Genomic DNA, 12,432 nt, shown 5'->3' with positions numbered 1-12,432 from the left:
GTCACAACTCGAGCTCAAAACACAACGCACGGAGTTCACAACTCAATTGGAGCTCAAGTCACTATCTCAAAGAATCGAATGCGTGAAGTTGGAGTCTTGGAGTCTTAGAATGTTTCTTGTAAGCTTAGGTAGCTCCTCCATGCGCCTAGGGGACTCTTTTATAGCCCCAAGGCAGCTAGGAGCCGTTGGAGGCCAACAAGGAAGGCCATCCTTGCCTTATGTCGGGTGGCGCACCGGACAGTCCGGTGCGCCACCGGACAGTCACTGTAGATGGTCCGGTGCCGATCTCCTTCCTATTCTGGCGTAGACGACCGTTGAAGCTCCGCGCCAGTTGGCGCACCGAACACGGTCCGGTGCACACCGTACAGTTCGGTGCCCCCTACCGACCGTTGGCGCGGGCCACGCGTCACCCGCGGATTGCACGGCCGACCGTTGCGCTGGCAACCGTTGGCTCACCGGACAGTCCGGTGCACCACCGGACAGTCCGGTAAATTATAGCCGTACGTCACCAAACTTTTCTCGAGAGCGACCTGTTAACCGGAGACCAGCGTGGCGCACTGGACACTGTCCGGTGCACCACTGGACAGTCCGGTGTGCCAAACTGAGCTGAGCTTCAGCTGCACACAGCCAGTCTCTTGCAATCCTTTTCTTTTCTTCTTTTCTCTGTTTCTAACACTTAGACAAACATATTAGAATACAAAAACCAATTACTAAGTCTAGAAACATACCTTGATATATGATTTGCACTTTTTGCTTGTTTGGTACATATCAACTCAATTATTATGTGTTGGACACTTAATCACCAAAACATTATAGAAATGGCCCAAGGGCACATTTCCCTTTCAATCTCCCCCTTTTTGGTGATTTATGCCAACACATCAAAAAGCAACCAAAATAAGTGCAACATCAATTCAAATGAGGACCAAATTGTATTTGACTCTAATTTGGCATATTTGGATCTTTCTTTGCCACCACTTGGTTTGTTTTTGCAAATCAAATTCATTTTCCTATCTCTAATTCGAACTCACTTGTTTGGGCATAAAGAGAGATAATCCAAGAGTGAAATTGATCAAGTGCCAAAAACTCCCCCTTTTTCCCATAATCAAAATTCTCCCCCACAAGAGACCAAATTTTGCAATAAGAGTATTTTGGGCAAATCAAAAAGTTCTAACTCTATTGTTTTCAAAATTCACAAGTGGTAGCTGATCCATTTGCTTTGGCCTTAATTTCTCCCCCTTTGGCATTAAGCACCAAAACGGGATCATTCTTGGCCCTTTAACCCCATTGTTCACCAAAAATTGTTAATTAAGATAAAAAAGGCAATAAGAGCATAGGAATGAACTTGGAATAAAATACACCAATACCGGAGTGCAGTGGAAGTCTTTGCATGGTCCAAGCTCACCTTTCCCTTGCAATTCACCTTTGAGACTAAATCAAGTAAACTCAAACACAAAGGTTAGTCTTAAAGGGTCAAGTTGTAGCACTTCTCCCCCTCAATATGTGCATCATTCACACATGGACTTGTGAGGTCCGGGGATCCCTTGCACAACTTGAGCATCATAATTAAGCAACAAATCACATAAGTGCATAAAGTAACATGATCAAAGGCATAGAACACATGTATGCTATAGATCAATCCAAGTTACGCGAATCTAAGACATTTAGCTCACTACACAACCTGCAAAAGGTTTTCTCATCTAACGACTTGGTAAAGATATCGGCGAGCTGGTTCTCGGTGCTAATGTAGTACACCTCGATATCTCCCTTTTGCTGGTGGTCCCTTAGAAAGTGATGCCGGATGTCTATGTGCTTAGTGCGGCTGTGTTCAACAGGATTATCCGCCATGCGGATTGCACTCTCATTGTAACATTGGAGTGGGACTTTGCTCAGATTGTAGCCAAAGTCCCGGAGGGTTTGCCTCATCCAAAGTAGTTGCACGCAACACTGTCCTGCGGCAACATACTCGGCCTCAGCGGTGGATAGGGCAACAGAGGTTTGTTTCTTTGAACTCTAAGACACCAGGGACCTTCCTAGGAATTGGCACGTCCCTGATGTACTCTTCCTATCAACCTTGCATCCAGCATAATCGGAGTCTGAATATTCAATCAAGTCAAAGGTAGACCCCTTTGGATACCAGATCCTTAAGCAAGGCGTAGAAACTAAATATCTAAGAATTCACTTAACGGCCACAAGGTGACATTCCTTGGGGTCGGATTGATATCTAGCACACATGCATGCACTTAGCATAATGTCCGGTCTACTAGCACATAAATAAAGCAAGGAACCTATCATAGACCGGTATGCCTTTTGATCAACGGACTTACCTCCTTTGTTGAGGTCGACATGTCCGTCGGTTCCCATTGGTGTCTTGGCGGGCTTTGCGTCCTTCATCCCAAACCTCTTGAGAAGGTCTTATGTGTACTTCGTTTGGGAGATGAAGGTGCCGTCCTTGAGTTGCTTCACTTGGAACCCAAGGAAGTAGTTCAACTCGCCCATCATCGACATCTCGAACTTTTGTGTCATCACCCTACTAAACTCCTCACAAGACTTTTGATTAGTAGAACCAAATATTATGTCATCGACATAAATTTGGCATACAAAAAGTTCATCGTCACAAGTCTTAGTGAAAAGAGTGGGATCGGCTTTCCCAACCTTAAAAGCATTAGCAATTAAGAAATCTCTAAAGCATTCATACCATGCTCTTGGGGCTTGCTTAAGTCCATAGAGCGCCTTAGAGAGCTTAAAAACGTGGTCGGGATACCTGTCATCCTCAAAGCCAGGGGGTTGTTCCACGTAAACCTCCTCCTTGATTAGCCCGTTGAGGAAAGCGCTCTTCACATCCATTTGAAACAACCTGAAAGAATGGTGAGCGGCATAGGCTAATAATATTCTAATAGACTCTAGCCTAGCCACAGGAGCAAAAGTCTCCTCGAAATCCAAACCTGCGACTTGGGCATAACCTTTTGGCACAAGCCGAGCCTTGTTTCTTGTCACCACCCCGTGCTCATCTTGCTTGTTGCGGAACACCCACTTGGTTCCCACAACATTTTGCTTTGGACGTGGCACCATGCTCCAAACTTCATTTCTCTTGAAGTTGTTGAGCTCTTCCTACATGGCCAACACCCAGTCCGGATCCTGCAAGGCCTCTTCTACCCTGAAAGGCTCAATAGAAGAGACAAACGAGTAATGCTCACAAAAATTAGCTAATCTTGAGCGAGTAGTTACTCCCTTGCTTATGTCACCCAGTATCTGATCGACGGGGTGATTTCTTTGGATCGTCGCTCGGACTTGAGTTAGAGGGGCCCGTGGTGCTTCTTCCTCCATAACTTGTTCTTCTTGTGCCCCCCTTGATCACATGCCTCTTCTTAAGGAACCTGTCCATCATCTTGTGTTGGGGGATGCACCATTGTTGTGGAAGATGGTTGAGGAAGATGGCTGATCTTGCTCTTCTTGTTCCTGTGGTCGCACATCACCTATCGCCATCGTGCATATTGCGGCCGTTGGAACATCATCTTCATCTACATCATCAAGATCAACTTGCTCTCTTGGAGAGCCATTAGTCTCATCAAATACAACATCGCTAGAGACTTCAACCAAACCCGATGATTTGTTGAATACTCTATACGCCTTTGTATTTGAGTCATACCCTAGTAAAAACCCTTCTACTGCCTTAGGAGCAAATTGTGGCGGAACCGCCCGAATTATTCCGACTTAGGTGTCTAGGTCCCGCCTTAGAGGCTAGACCACACTTAAATAGGAATAACACGTCAGTCCCTCGGATCTGGTCCGACGAGGCCACTAACAGGATCAAGTACCATGTACTCACTTGATGGTGAGGCACAAAGCAAATACAATAAAGCATAAATCCACACATTGAGGAGTATTAAATTTATTACATCATCATCAGAGTTTAGCAAAAGTAGTCATCATTGTTTGGAATGCAACGGAATAAAACTAGCGATAAATAAACAGAGAGATGGGGAAGCCTGTCCCATCACTCCTCATCCTCCTCCTCTGCCGAGGCAGGGTCCCACTCGACTGTCCAGCCCGGTGGCAAGATGGACGGCCAAGTCACTCCAGCAACCATGTCCTCCAGAGAACCTGTAAAATTATGCCACAAGCAAGGCTGAGTATACTAATACTCAGCTAGACTTACCCGGTGTGAGGAGTCTACTCCTCTACCTCTAGACATGCAGCTGTTTGGCTGAGGGGTTTGGTTGCCAAAAGCACTAGCTGAGTCTATAAATCAAGTTTTAGCTTTGTCAAGTTTTAGTGTGACTCTCTTAAGACTAATTGTGTACTATCTAATCATTCATGGTATCAAGCAATTTAGCAATCAACATCTTTTGCCAAATCTTCACATTTCCACTTGTTACTCAATGCAGTACAATGGATCAAGCAGTCTCATTAGCTGCGAGAAGCAGACGATTCAAATCGAGTTTTTATCCTTGCAAGGTAAACCTAAACACACGACGTGGCGAGGCACTCCGTCCCCACACACATCAACCGTCCACATCGATTCCCCGTCAGCAGATCAGGGATCACCGCCTTGGCGTACAATGCCTCATTGACCCCGACTGCCGTCGTGCAGTGACCGCACTTGTACCCACCATAACCGGAATGGGAGACCACGTCTCAGGTCGCGTGAGGGGTAAAGTCTACTGCCAGGTTCAATCAGGTACTAGGCTTACCGATTTACCATATTTCTCGGCATGTGCTTAGTACGTTCAAACGCTTGACACAGGTATCCGCACGTTAATCCTTATTCCAATTTCATTTCGTAGACCACGCATCCCCATGGATCCGTGTTCATAGACCAACATCAGTATGATATGAAAGTGGGTACAATCAATGTCCCGACCTCGCGCGAGTGCTAGAAAAGTCACTCGACTTCTACCGAGATCCCTAATTAGTAAAGCAGCTACTCGACCTAGCATACTAGTATCCATCTCAAAAGGAATCCTAAGTTTATGCAACTAGGGTTTCAATCAACTCCTACACTTAAGTGCACAATACAAACCTACAAACATTAAGTGTAGTAAAATAGCATATAGAACAGGTTATGCATAAAACCAGGGCTTGCCTTCCAAAGCTGGGGCAGGTAGATCCTCTGGGGCAAGCTCTGGTGCTGGATCCGAGGCTACCTCCTGAGCACCTCCTTGCTCCGGCACGAGGCGTACTCTCCGTCAGCGAGGTTGCAATCTATCGAATGCAATGAATAAGAATATGTATGTTATGATTATGCAGGATTTAGTAATCATTATGCTAAGTGAAGAAAAAGCTAAGTTAGTTAGTAACCTAGGGTTTCCTGGTTATACGGGCTCTTAGTGGTTCAGGCTTATCAATTTAGGTTTGGGTTCTGCCTGGGGATAAGCATAATGGATTAATGCTTGGATTGCCCCTTAAATGTTTTAGTGGGCACTCAAGGGGTGCTGTTGGTTTGGTTAGGGTAACCTTAGTCTCCACCATTAATCCCCTTCTTCCTTTCTTATTTATGATTTTGAGTGTGTTTGAACTACAATAGTGAGTTAAATTTTTCCAAACATTCTGTAAAAATTACAGTGGGTTACTATGGGTCATTGTAGTATGTCCTATAAATTTCAGGCCTAGCATAATGAGAATAATCCTTGAACAAAAATAACAAAAGTTGGGGCAAAGGGATCACTTTGCACTACTACCCTTATCTAGGGGTGGGTTCTGTACTAAGAGTCATTTTTGCTGGTATCTATAGGTAATAACATACTTCTGTGCCAAAAATCATAGAGGGCTACTTAGTGGTTATTCAGTTATGATTTTCTAAAGTTTAATGTTAAAAAGACACTTACAACTAACTTGTTATTTGAAAAATATCAAACAACAGAACTTATAATTTTTCTAGGTTTATAATAACAAAACATTAGTTATCCCAAGGTTTGGGATGTTTTTTCCTCAGGATTATTTTTCTAGGGTTTTTCTAAGTTTTCCTTGTTTTCCTAAAATAAAAGGTATCTCTTTATTTTATACTAAACAAAGGTCAAACAAAATTTTCTAGTGAACCATACTGAATAAGTAAGCTAACAAAAATGTGGGTGCTCCCTGGTTTTCATTTTAAACTACCTACTATATTTTCTTTAACTTTAAGCTAAAAATGATTTAAATGGCAAACTCTACCTTAAATGGGTGTACCAAGGGGTTTAGTATTTTTAAACAGGTTAGGAAGTGATTAAGTACTTCTCTGAATTTTCTTAACCCCAGTCTAATAGTGTAGCTATTTTTCCTTATTTTCTTTAGCTTTTGACCAGATAATCAATTAAATCATAACTTTAAAGTTTTCTGCAACACTTGGGGGTTTTATATTTTTCCCATGTAGTTTATATTATTTAGGATCTCACAAAATTGGTTTGACTCAATTTGGGTGAACAAAACAGAAGTTATGAATTTTTCAAGTTCTGTTTGGATTTAAATCAGATTATTAAAAAGGTTTTCCTGGAAATCCACTTTGCAACGAAGACCCTGGGTTCTTTCTAAACTAACCCTTTTAGTTATACCCCTACGCTACTATTCTCTTGAGTCACTGACAGCGCACAAAACCGCCTGACCTTTTCTTCTTCTTCCCCGCGGTCCCTCCACTTAAGTAAACAGTACCCGCGGAAAGGAAAGGGCGGCGCGGCTTACCGGCGGCGAGAGAGGTCCGGCGAGGGGCGAGGTTGGCTCCGGGAGGTCCTGGCGGTCACAGCGAGGTACAGCTCGACGGCGGGGGTGGCCGGAATCGACTGGTCCACGTGCGCAGGCGGGTGAACTCGTCGGTGGCGAGAGCTCCGGCCTAACCACGGCGACATCGGTCAATCCAATGGCACGGGGAGCTTCACAGGGTGTTGATGAGTTGACTTGTGCAAGGAATTGAAGAACAACTCACCGTGGAGCTCGGTCTACGTTCACTGGTGGTCGGGTGAAGTCCGACGACCCTGGATTGGCTTCTCCGGCGAGGTAAAGTCTGATTCCTTGCTCGGGGAGCTTCACCAAGGCACACACAGTTTTCTCCGAGGGTTGGGCGGGGTTGGGAGAGGCTCTGCTGGCTGGTCTATGGTGGTGGGTGTTCGGGTGGCCACGGGCACGCCGTGCGCGGGGCAATGCCGGTGATCTGGTGCTCCGGTGAGGTCGAGCGTGCGCGGAGGAGTACGGTCGAAGTCCCTGGGGGCTTTATAGGCGCGAGCGCGGGCAGCAGCGCCGGCTTGGCTTTGGCGCGACGTGGGGCACACGGGGGCACGCGTCGGGCGTGCTCTGGCGGCTTAGAGCGCGTCGAACACGTGTGTGTTTGCTTCTGCCATGGTTCAACGACCGATTGGAGCACTTTAGCATGAAGATCTTGGCAAAACCACTGTGCATGATCTCTTCCCTACACCATATCCTACCTTTTTGATGTGTGTCCCAAGCCAAGATACGGTCGGGGTAGGGAGAGATAGGGGTGGGAAGTCGGCTATGTCAGTGCTGTCCAAATCGAGACAAAACTTGTGCCAAGTCGTGTCAAACGACTTAGGGTTGGGTTCAAACTTTTCTAGGGTATTCTAGGGGTATTTTGGCACCACTTTGTCAATTGGGTCAAATGGTTTTGAAGTTTGAATGAGGGTGAACATGTTTGATCTTTGGCCAAGGGTTGGTTTTGGACTTAGAAAAATTTTGATTTTTTCTTTTGTGCTCAAACCTTTGGTGAACCTTTTGGGGTTTTTCTGAAATCTTTTTGGGGTTACTTTATTACTATTATTTGTAGGGTATTAAGTGTACTACAACTTTTATAATTGGCCCAAATCATGATCTTGTGGTTTTCATAACCCTTTAGTCATACTTTACTTCTAGGGTTCCCATTGTCCAAAGGGGTTTGCATTAGGGTTTGGGCAATTCTCCCCTTTATACTTGCATAATAAGCCAAGGCATGACATCTAAGATGGGTTACACTTACTTAGGATCTTGATCTCCATGTTTGGGGCACTTTGCTCAAACTAAACCACATGTGATGATAGGTTTAATAGTGTAGCCTTGGGTGAACACCCTAAGTAACACCTGGGGTGTTACAGCCCTCCCCCCTTAAAGGAATCTCGTCCCAAGATTTTTTTTGTAGAGTCCTTTGGAGAGGTGCCATAAAGGTGTGCTGGTGTGATGCTCCTTTCTTCATCCAAGTTTCTCTAGTTAATTGCTCTTCGAATGTCATTCTCTTTGCAACTTCAGAAGGAAGCCCTTTTTGAGTCATTTTTAAAGCTTTCAATACTTTTAATATCTAAGTTTTTCTTATATTTGAATTCAAAGGGCAGGTGGGGGTGGGGTTTTGGATTACGTACTGACTCCTTTGGGCAAAAATTCGGGGAAGCGAGAACGTAGAAAATCCTCAGTCTCCCATGTAGCTTCTTCTACTGAATGGTGACTCCACTGAACCTTATACATTCTGATCGACCTTTCCCGCGTTGATCTCTCCTTTTGATCCAATACTTTGACAGGGTGCTCTTGATAAGACAAGTCTGGTTCTATCTCAATTTCTGGTTCAGGTAGTACTTCAGTGGGTAAGCGGACACACTTCCGTAGCTGAGATACATGGAACACATTATGAACTGCTGACATGTGGGGTGGCAACTCCAATTGATAGGCCACGGGTCCACAATTTGCTTTGATCTCATAGGGTCCAATATAGCGAGGAGCTAACTTGCCCTTGATTCCAAATCTCTGAGCACCCTTGTCACCAATCTGTTCCATGACTATTTGTTCTTGTAAAGTGGGCTCCACTGAGATATAACTCAAGGCACCGGAGGAAACGACTTCTATTTTCAACTTGCACAACTCATCACATAGGGTGGTGATTCTTGCATCCATATTCATACAATTACACTGGGCTTTTCTGCTTAGAGCATCTGCCACAACATTGGCTTTACCAGGGTGGTAGTGCACCTCCAAATCATAGTCCTTGATAAGTTCTAACCATCTCCTCTGCCTCATATTAAGATCAGCCTGAGTGAAAATGTATTTGAGACTCTTATGATCAGTGTAAATATTACAGTGAGCTCCCATCAAGTAATGTCTCCATATCTTGAGAGCATGAACCACAGCTGCTAACTCTAGATCATGTGTGGGGTAGTTTTGCTCATGGGGTCTGAGTGCTCGGGAGGCATAAGCAATGACTCTGTTGTCTTGCATCAAGACACACCCCAATCCAGTACCGGAAGCATCGCAATAAACCTCAAAGGGCTTGGTGTTGTCAGGTTGAGCTAGCACAGGTGCTGTTGTCAAATGTTGCCTTAAAGTATGAAAGGCATCCTCACATTTCTGGCTCCATTCATACTTGGCTCCTTTCTTCAGCAATTCAGTCATTGGCTTGGCAATCCTGGAGAAATCCGAAATAAATCGTCGGTAATATCCTGCCAAACCCAGAAAACTACGGATCTGCTGTACGGTAGTAGGGGGTTTCCAATTCATTACTTCTTGTACCTTCTTAGGATCAACTGATATCCCATCCTGAGAAATTGTGTGACCCAGAAATTTAATTTCCCTCAGCCATAAATCACATTTAGACAACTTAGCATACAGACGATGATCGCGTAGTCGCTAGAGCACAATGTGTAGATGCTCAGTATGCTCGTCTTCATTCTTGGAATAGACCAGAATATCATCAATGAACACCACCACAAATTTGTCCAGCTCTGGCATGAATACTAAGTTCATTAGATACATGAAATAAGCCAGGGCATTGGTCAGCCCAAAAGACATTACCAAAAATTCATAAAGTCCATATCTGGTAGTGAAAGCCGTCTTAGGAATATCACTAGTACGGATCTTGATCTGATGATAACCCGAGCGAAGGTCTATCTTGGAGAACACTTTGGCTCCCACCAATTGATCAAACAAAACATCAATGCGGGGTAGTGGGTATTTGTTTTTGATGGTCACCGCATTGAGAGGGCGGTAATCGACACACATTCTCAGACTTTCATCCTTCTTCTTTACGAACAAGGCTGGACATCCCCATGGTGAAGTACTTGGGCAAATGAACCCCTTGTCCAACAATTCTTGTAGTTGCCTTTTCAATTCCGCTAATTCTGTTGGAGGCATCCTATAGGGTCTCTTGGATATTGGAGCAGTTCCGGGTTGCAACTCAATTGCGAACTCTATGTCTCTATCGGGTGGCATCCCTGGCAATTCGTCAAGAAAAACATCTAGGTAGTCACAGACTACGGGGATTCTCTCGACTGGTGACTCTATCATGGTGAATGCACAAAAGCGGGTACAACCCTGATCGGGTAGGTACAAGGTGATTTCGCCATCCAGTGGGGAGTGGATTTCTATGGCTCTGGCTGCAACATCAATCACTGCGTGGTGTCGTGATAACCAATCAGTCCCCAGGATGATATCCACACTATCCAATCCCATTATCAAGAGAGTGGTTTTAAATATAAAGCTACCCAACTTTATTGGTACGTGTCTATTGATCTGATAGGTGGCAACCCTGCCTCCAGGTGTAGAAATTGTAATACCCCCATTGGTGTGGTGAAAAGGTAATTGGCACTTGGCGCTAAATTTGGTACTGATAAAACTGTGTGATGCACCAGAATCAAAAAGAATAATTGCGGGATAATTCAAAACTGAAAAGATACCAATCAAGACGGGTGCTCCCTCTGGAATATCAGCCATGGTGGTGAAGTTCAGCCTGCCCTGGCTCACTTGCACCTTCTGCCTCTTGCCTTGGTTCTAGTTGACATTCTGCCCCTGCCTCTGCTTGTTTCTGGGGCAATTCTTAGCATAATGCCCGGTGTTACCACAAGTGAAACACTTGTTGTCATTGGCCTGATGATACTGCTGCTGCTGTGGCTGATTGTTTCTCTAAACTAGAAACTGGGTGTGGTTGGGTGCCTGCTGCTGCTGTGGTCGGATCACCCAACGCCCTTGCTGCTGCTGGGGTCCCCTGTTCTGAGTGTCAGATACAATCCTGAAGCGCTGTGGCTGAGCTAAAGGTCCTGCCATAAGGGTCTTCCTCTTCTTCTCTGCCTGACGGGCAGTGATGCAGTCCTCCTAAGATATGGCCATGTTGACTAACTCGTTATAGCTGTTGGCCCTGACTGTGTTGAGACGGTCGCGGAGCTTAGTGCTGAGCCCCCTCCTGAACCTGTCCCTCCTCTTCTCATTGGTGTCTACATGGTATCCGGCATACTGGCACAGGTCATTGAAGGCCTGAGCATATTGTAACACTGTCCGGTTTCCCTGAGTGAGTGCCAGAAATTCGTTAAGCTTGCGATCCATAATGCCTGCTGGTATATGGTGCCCCCTGAAAGCTGCCTTGAACTCTCTCCACTCCACCTCATGGTCAACTGGCTGCATAGCAAGAAAGTGGTCCCACCATGTTCGTGCGAGTCCGTGAAGTTGCTGGGTGGCGAACCTGACCTTAGTCACTTCTGAACAAACTCCATGGAGTAGCGGGAATTTGGATTCCACTACTCTCAGCCATACATCAGCATCAAGTGGGTCCTCTGCCCTGGTGAACAACGGTGGCTGGGTACTGAGGAACTCCTGATAAGTGGCTGCTGTGGGTTGACGCTGATGATCACCACCACCATAATGCTGAGGTGGCGGCTGACGCTGCGCCAACTGCCGCAGAATCTCGTTCTGCTGAGCCATCAGCTCTTGCAAAGTAGGAGGCGGTGGCGGTGGTGGAGGAACGCGCTCATTCTGACCACGACGCGCTCTTCCTGCCATCTGAAAAATCAGGTATATTCTCAATATCACATTTCTGAGGTTCAAGGTTCAGTCGTGGTGAAAGAGTCAAAAGGGTAAAACCAATATATTCTTGCATAATTATGAAAGTTTCCACATGGCATAAACTTTTCCTCCTAAAATAAAACTGACATCAATCATCTTCCACATTTCCAAAAGAGTTTGTCATGATTACATCAATAGCTCAAAAGACTCAACTCTAACTAGCCTAGTACCCTAAGGGTGCAAAAGCTAAGCTAGTCTCGAGGAGTCTACCGTCACAGACTTCTAACTCTATCTCGACGATCTAGTGAGCAAACGAGGCAACGCTCGACTCGGGGGAAGGTGGTCTCCCTGAGCCAGCAGTGTCCAACCTGGAGGCAGGCTCCTCTCCTCCCTCGATGTCGACATCCTCGTTAGCCTCCATGTCCTGGATCTCCTGGTGGTGCATATCCAGATGCTGATTAGCCTCCGCAAGCTGCTGCTGAGTGTTGATTAGTTGATCCTCGAGAACCTCGATAGTGTTCTCCCTGGTTCCCACTAACTCCTCAAGCTCTTGGATCTCATTTGACAGTTGTTCCACTTGTAGGTCTTTTTCCACCATCTCAGTGGACAAGTCAACCACAAGTTCCTCTCTGTTATCCAAAGTGATCTTGGTAGCCTCCAACAATGCCATCAGATGGGACATCGCCTCTCCACGCATCACTTTCAGACGATACGGGGCAT

This window comes from Zea mays, chromosome 3 (genome assembly GCF_902167145.1).
Source record: "Zea mays cultivar B73 chromosome 3, Zm-B73-REFERENCE-NAM-5.0, whole genome shotgun sequence".
NCBI lineage: Eukaryota > Viridiplantae > Streptophyta > Magnoliopsida > Poales > Poaceae > Zea > Zea mays.
Note: the sequence above shows the minus strand (reverse complement) of the source record.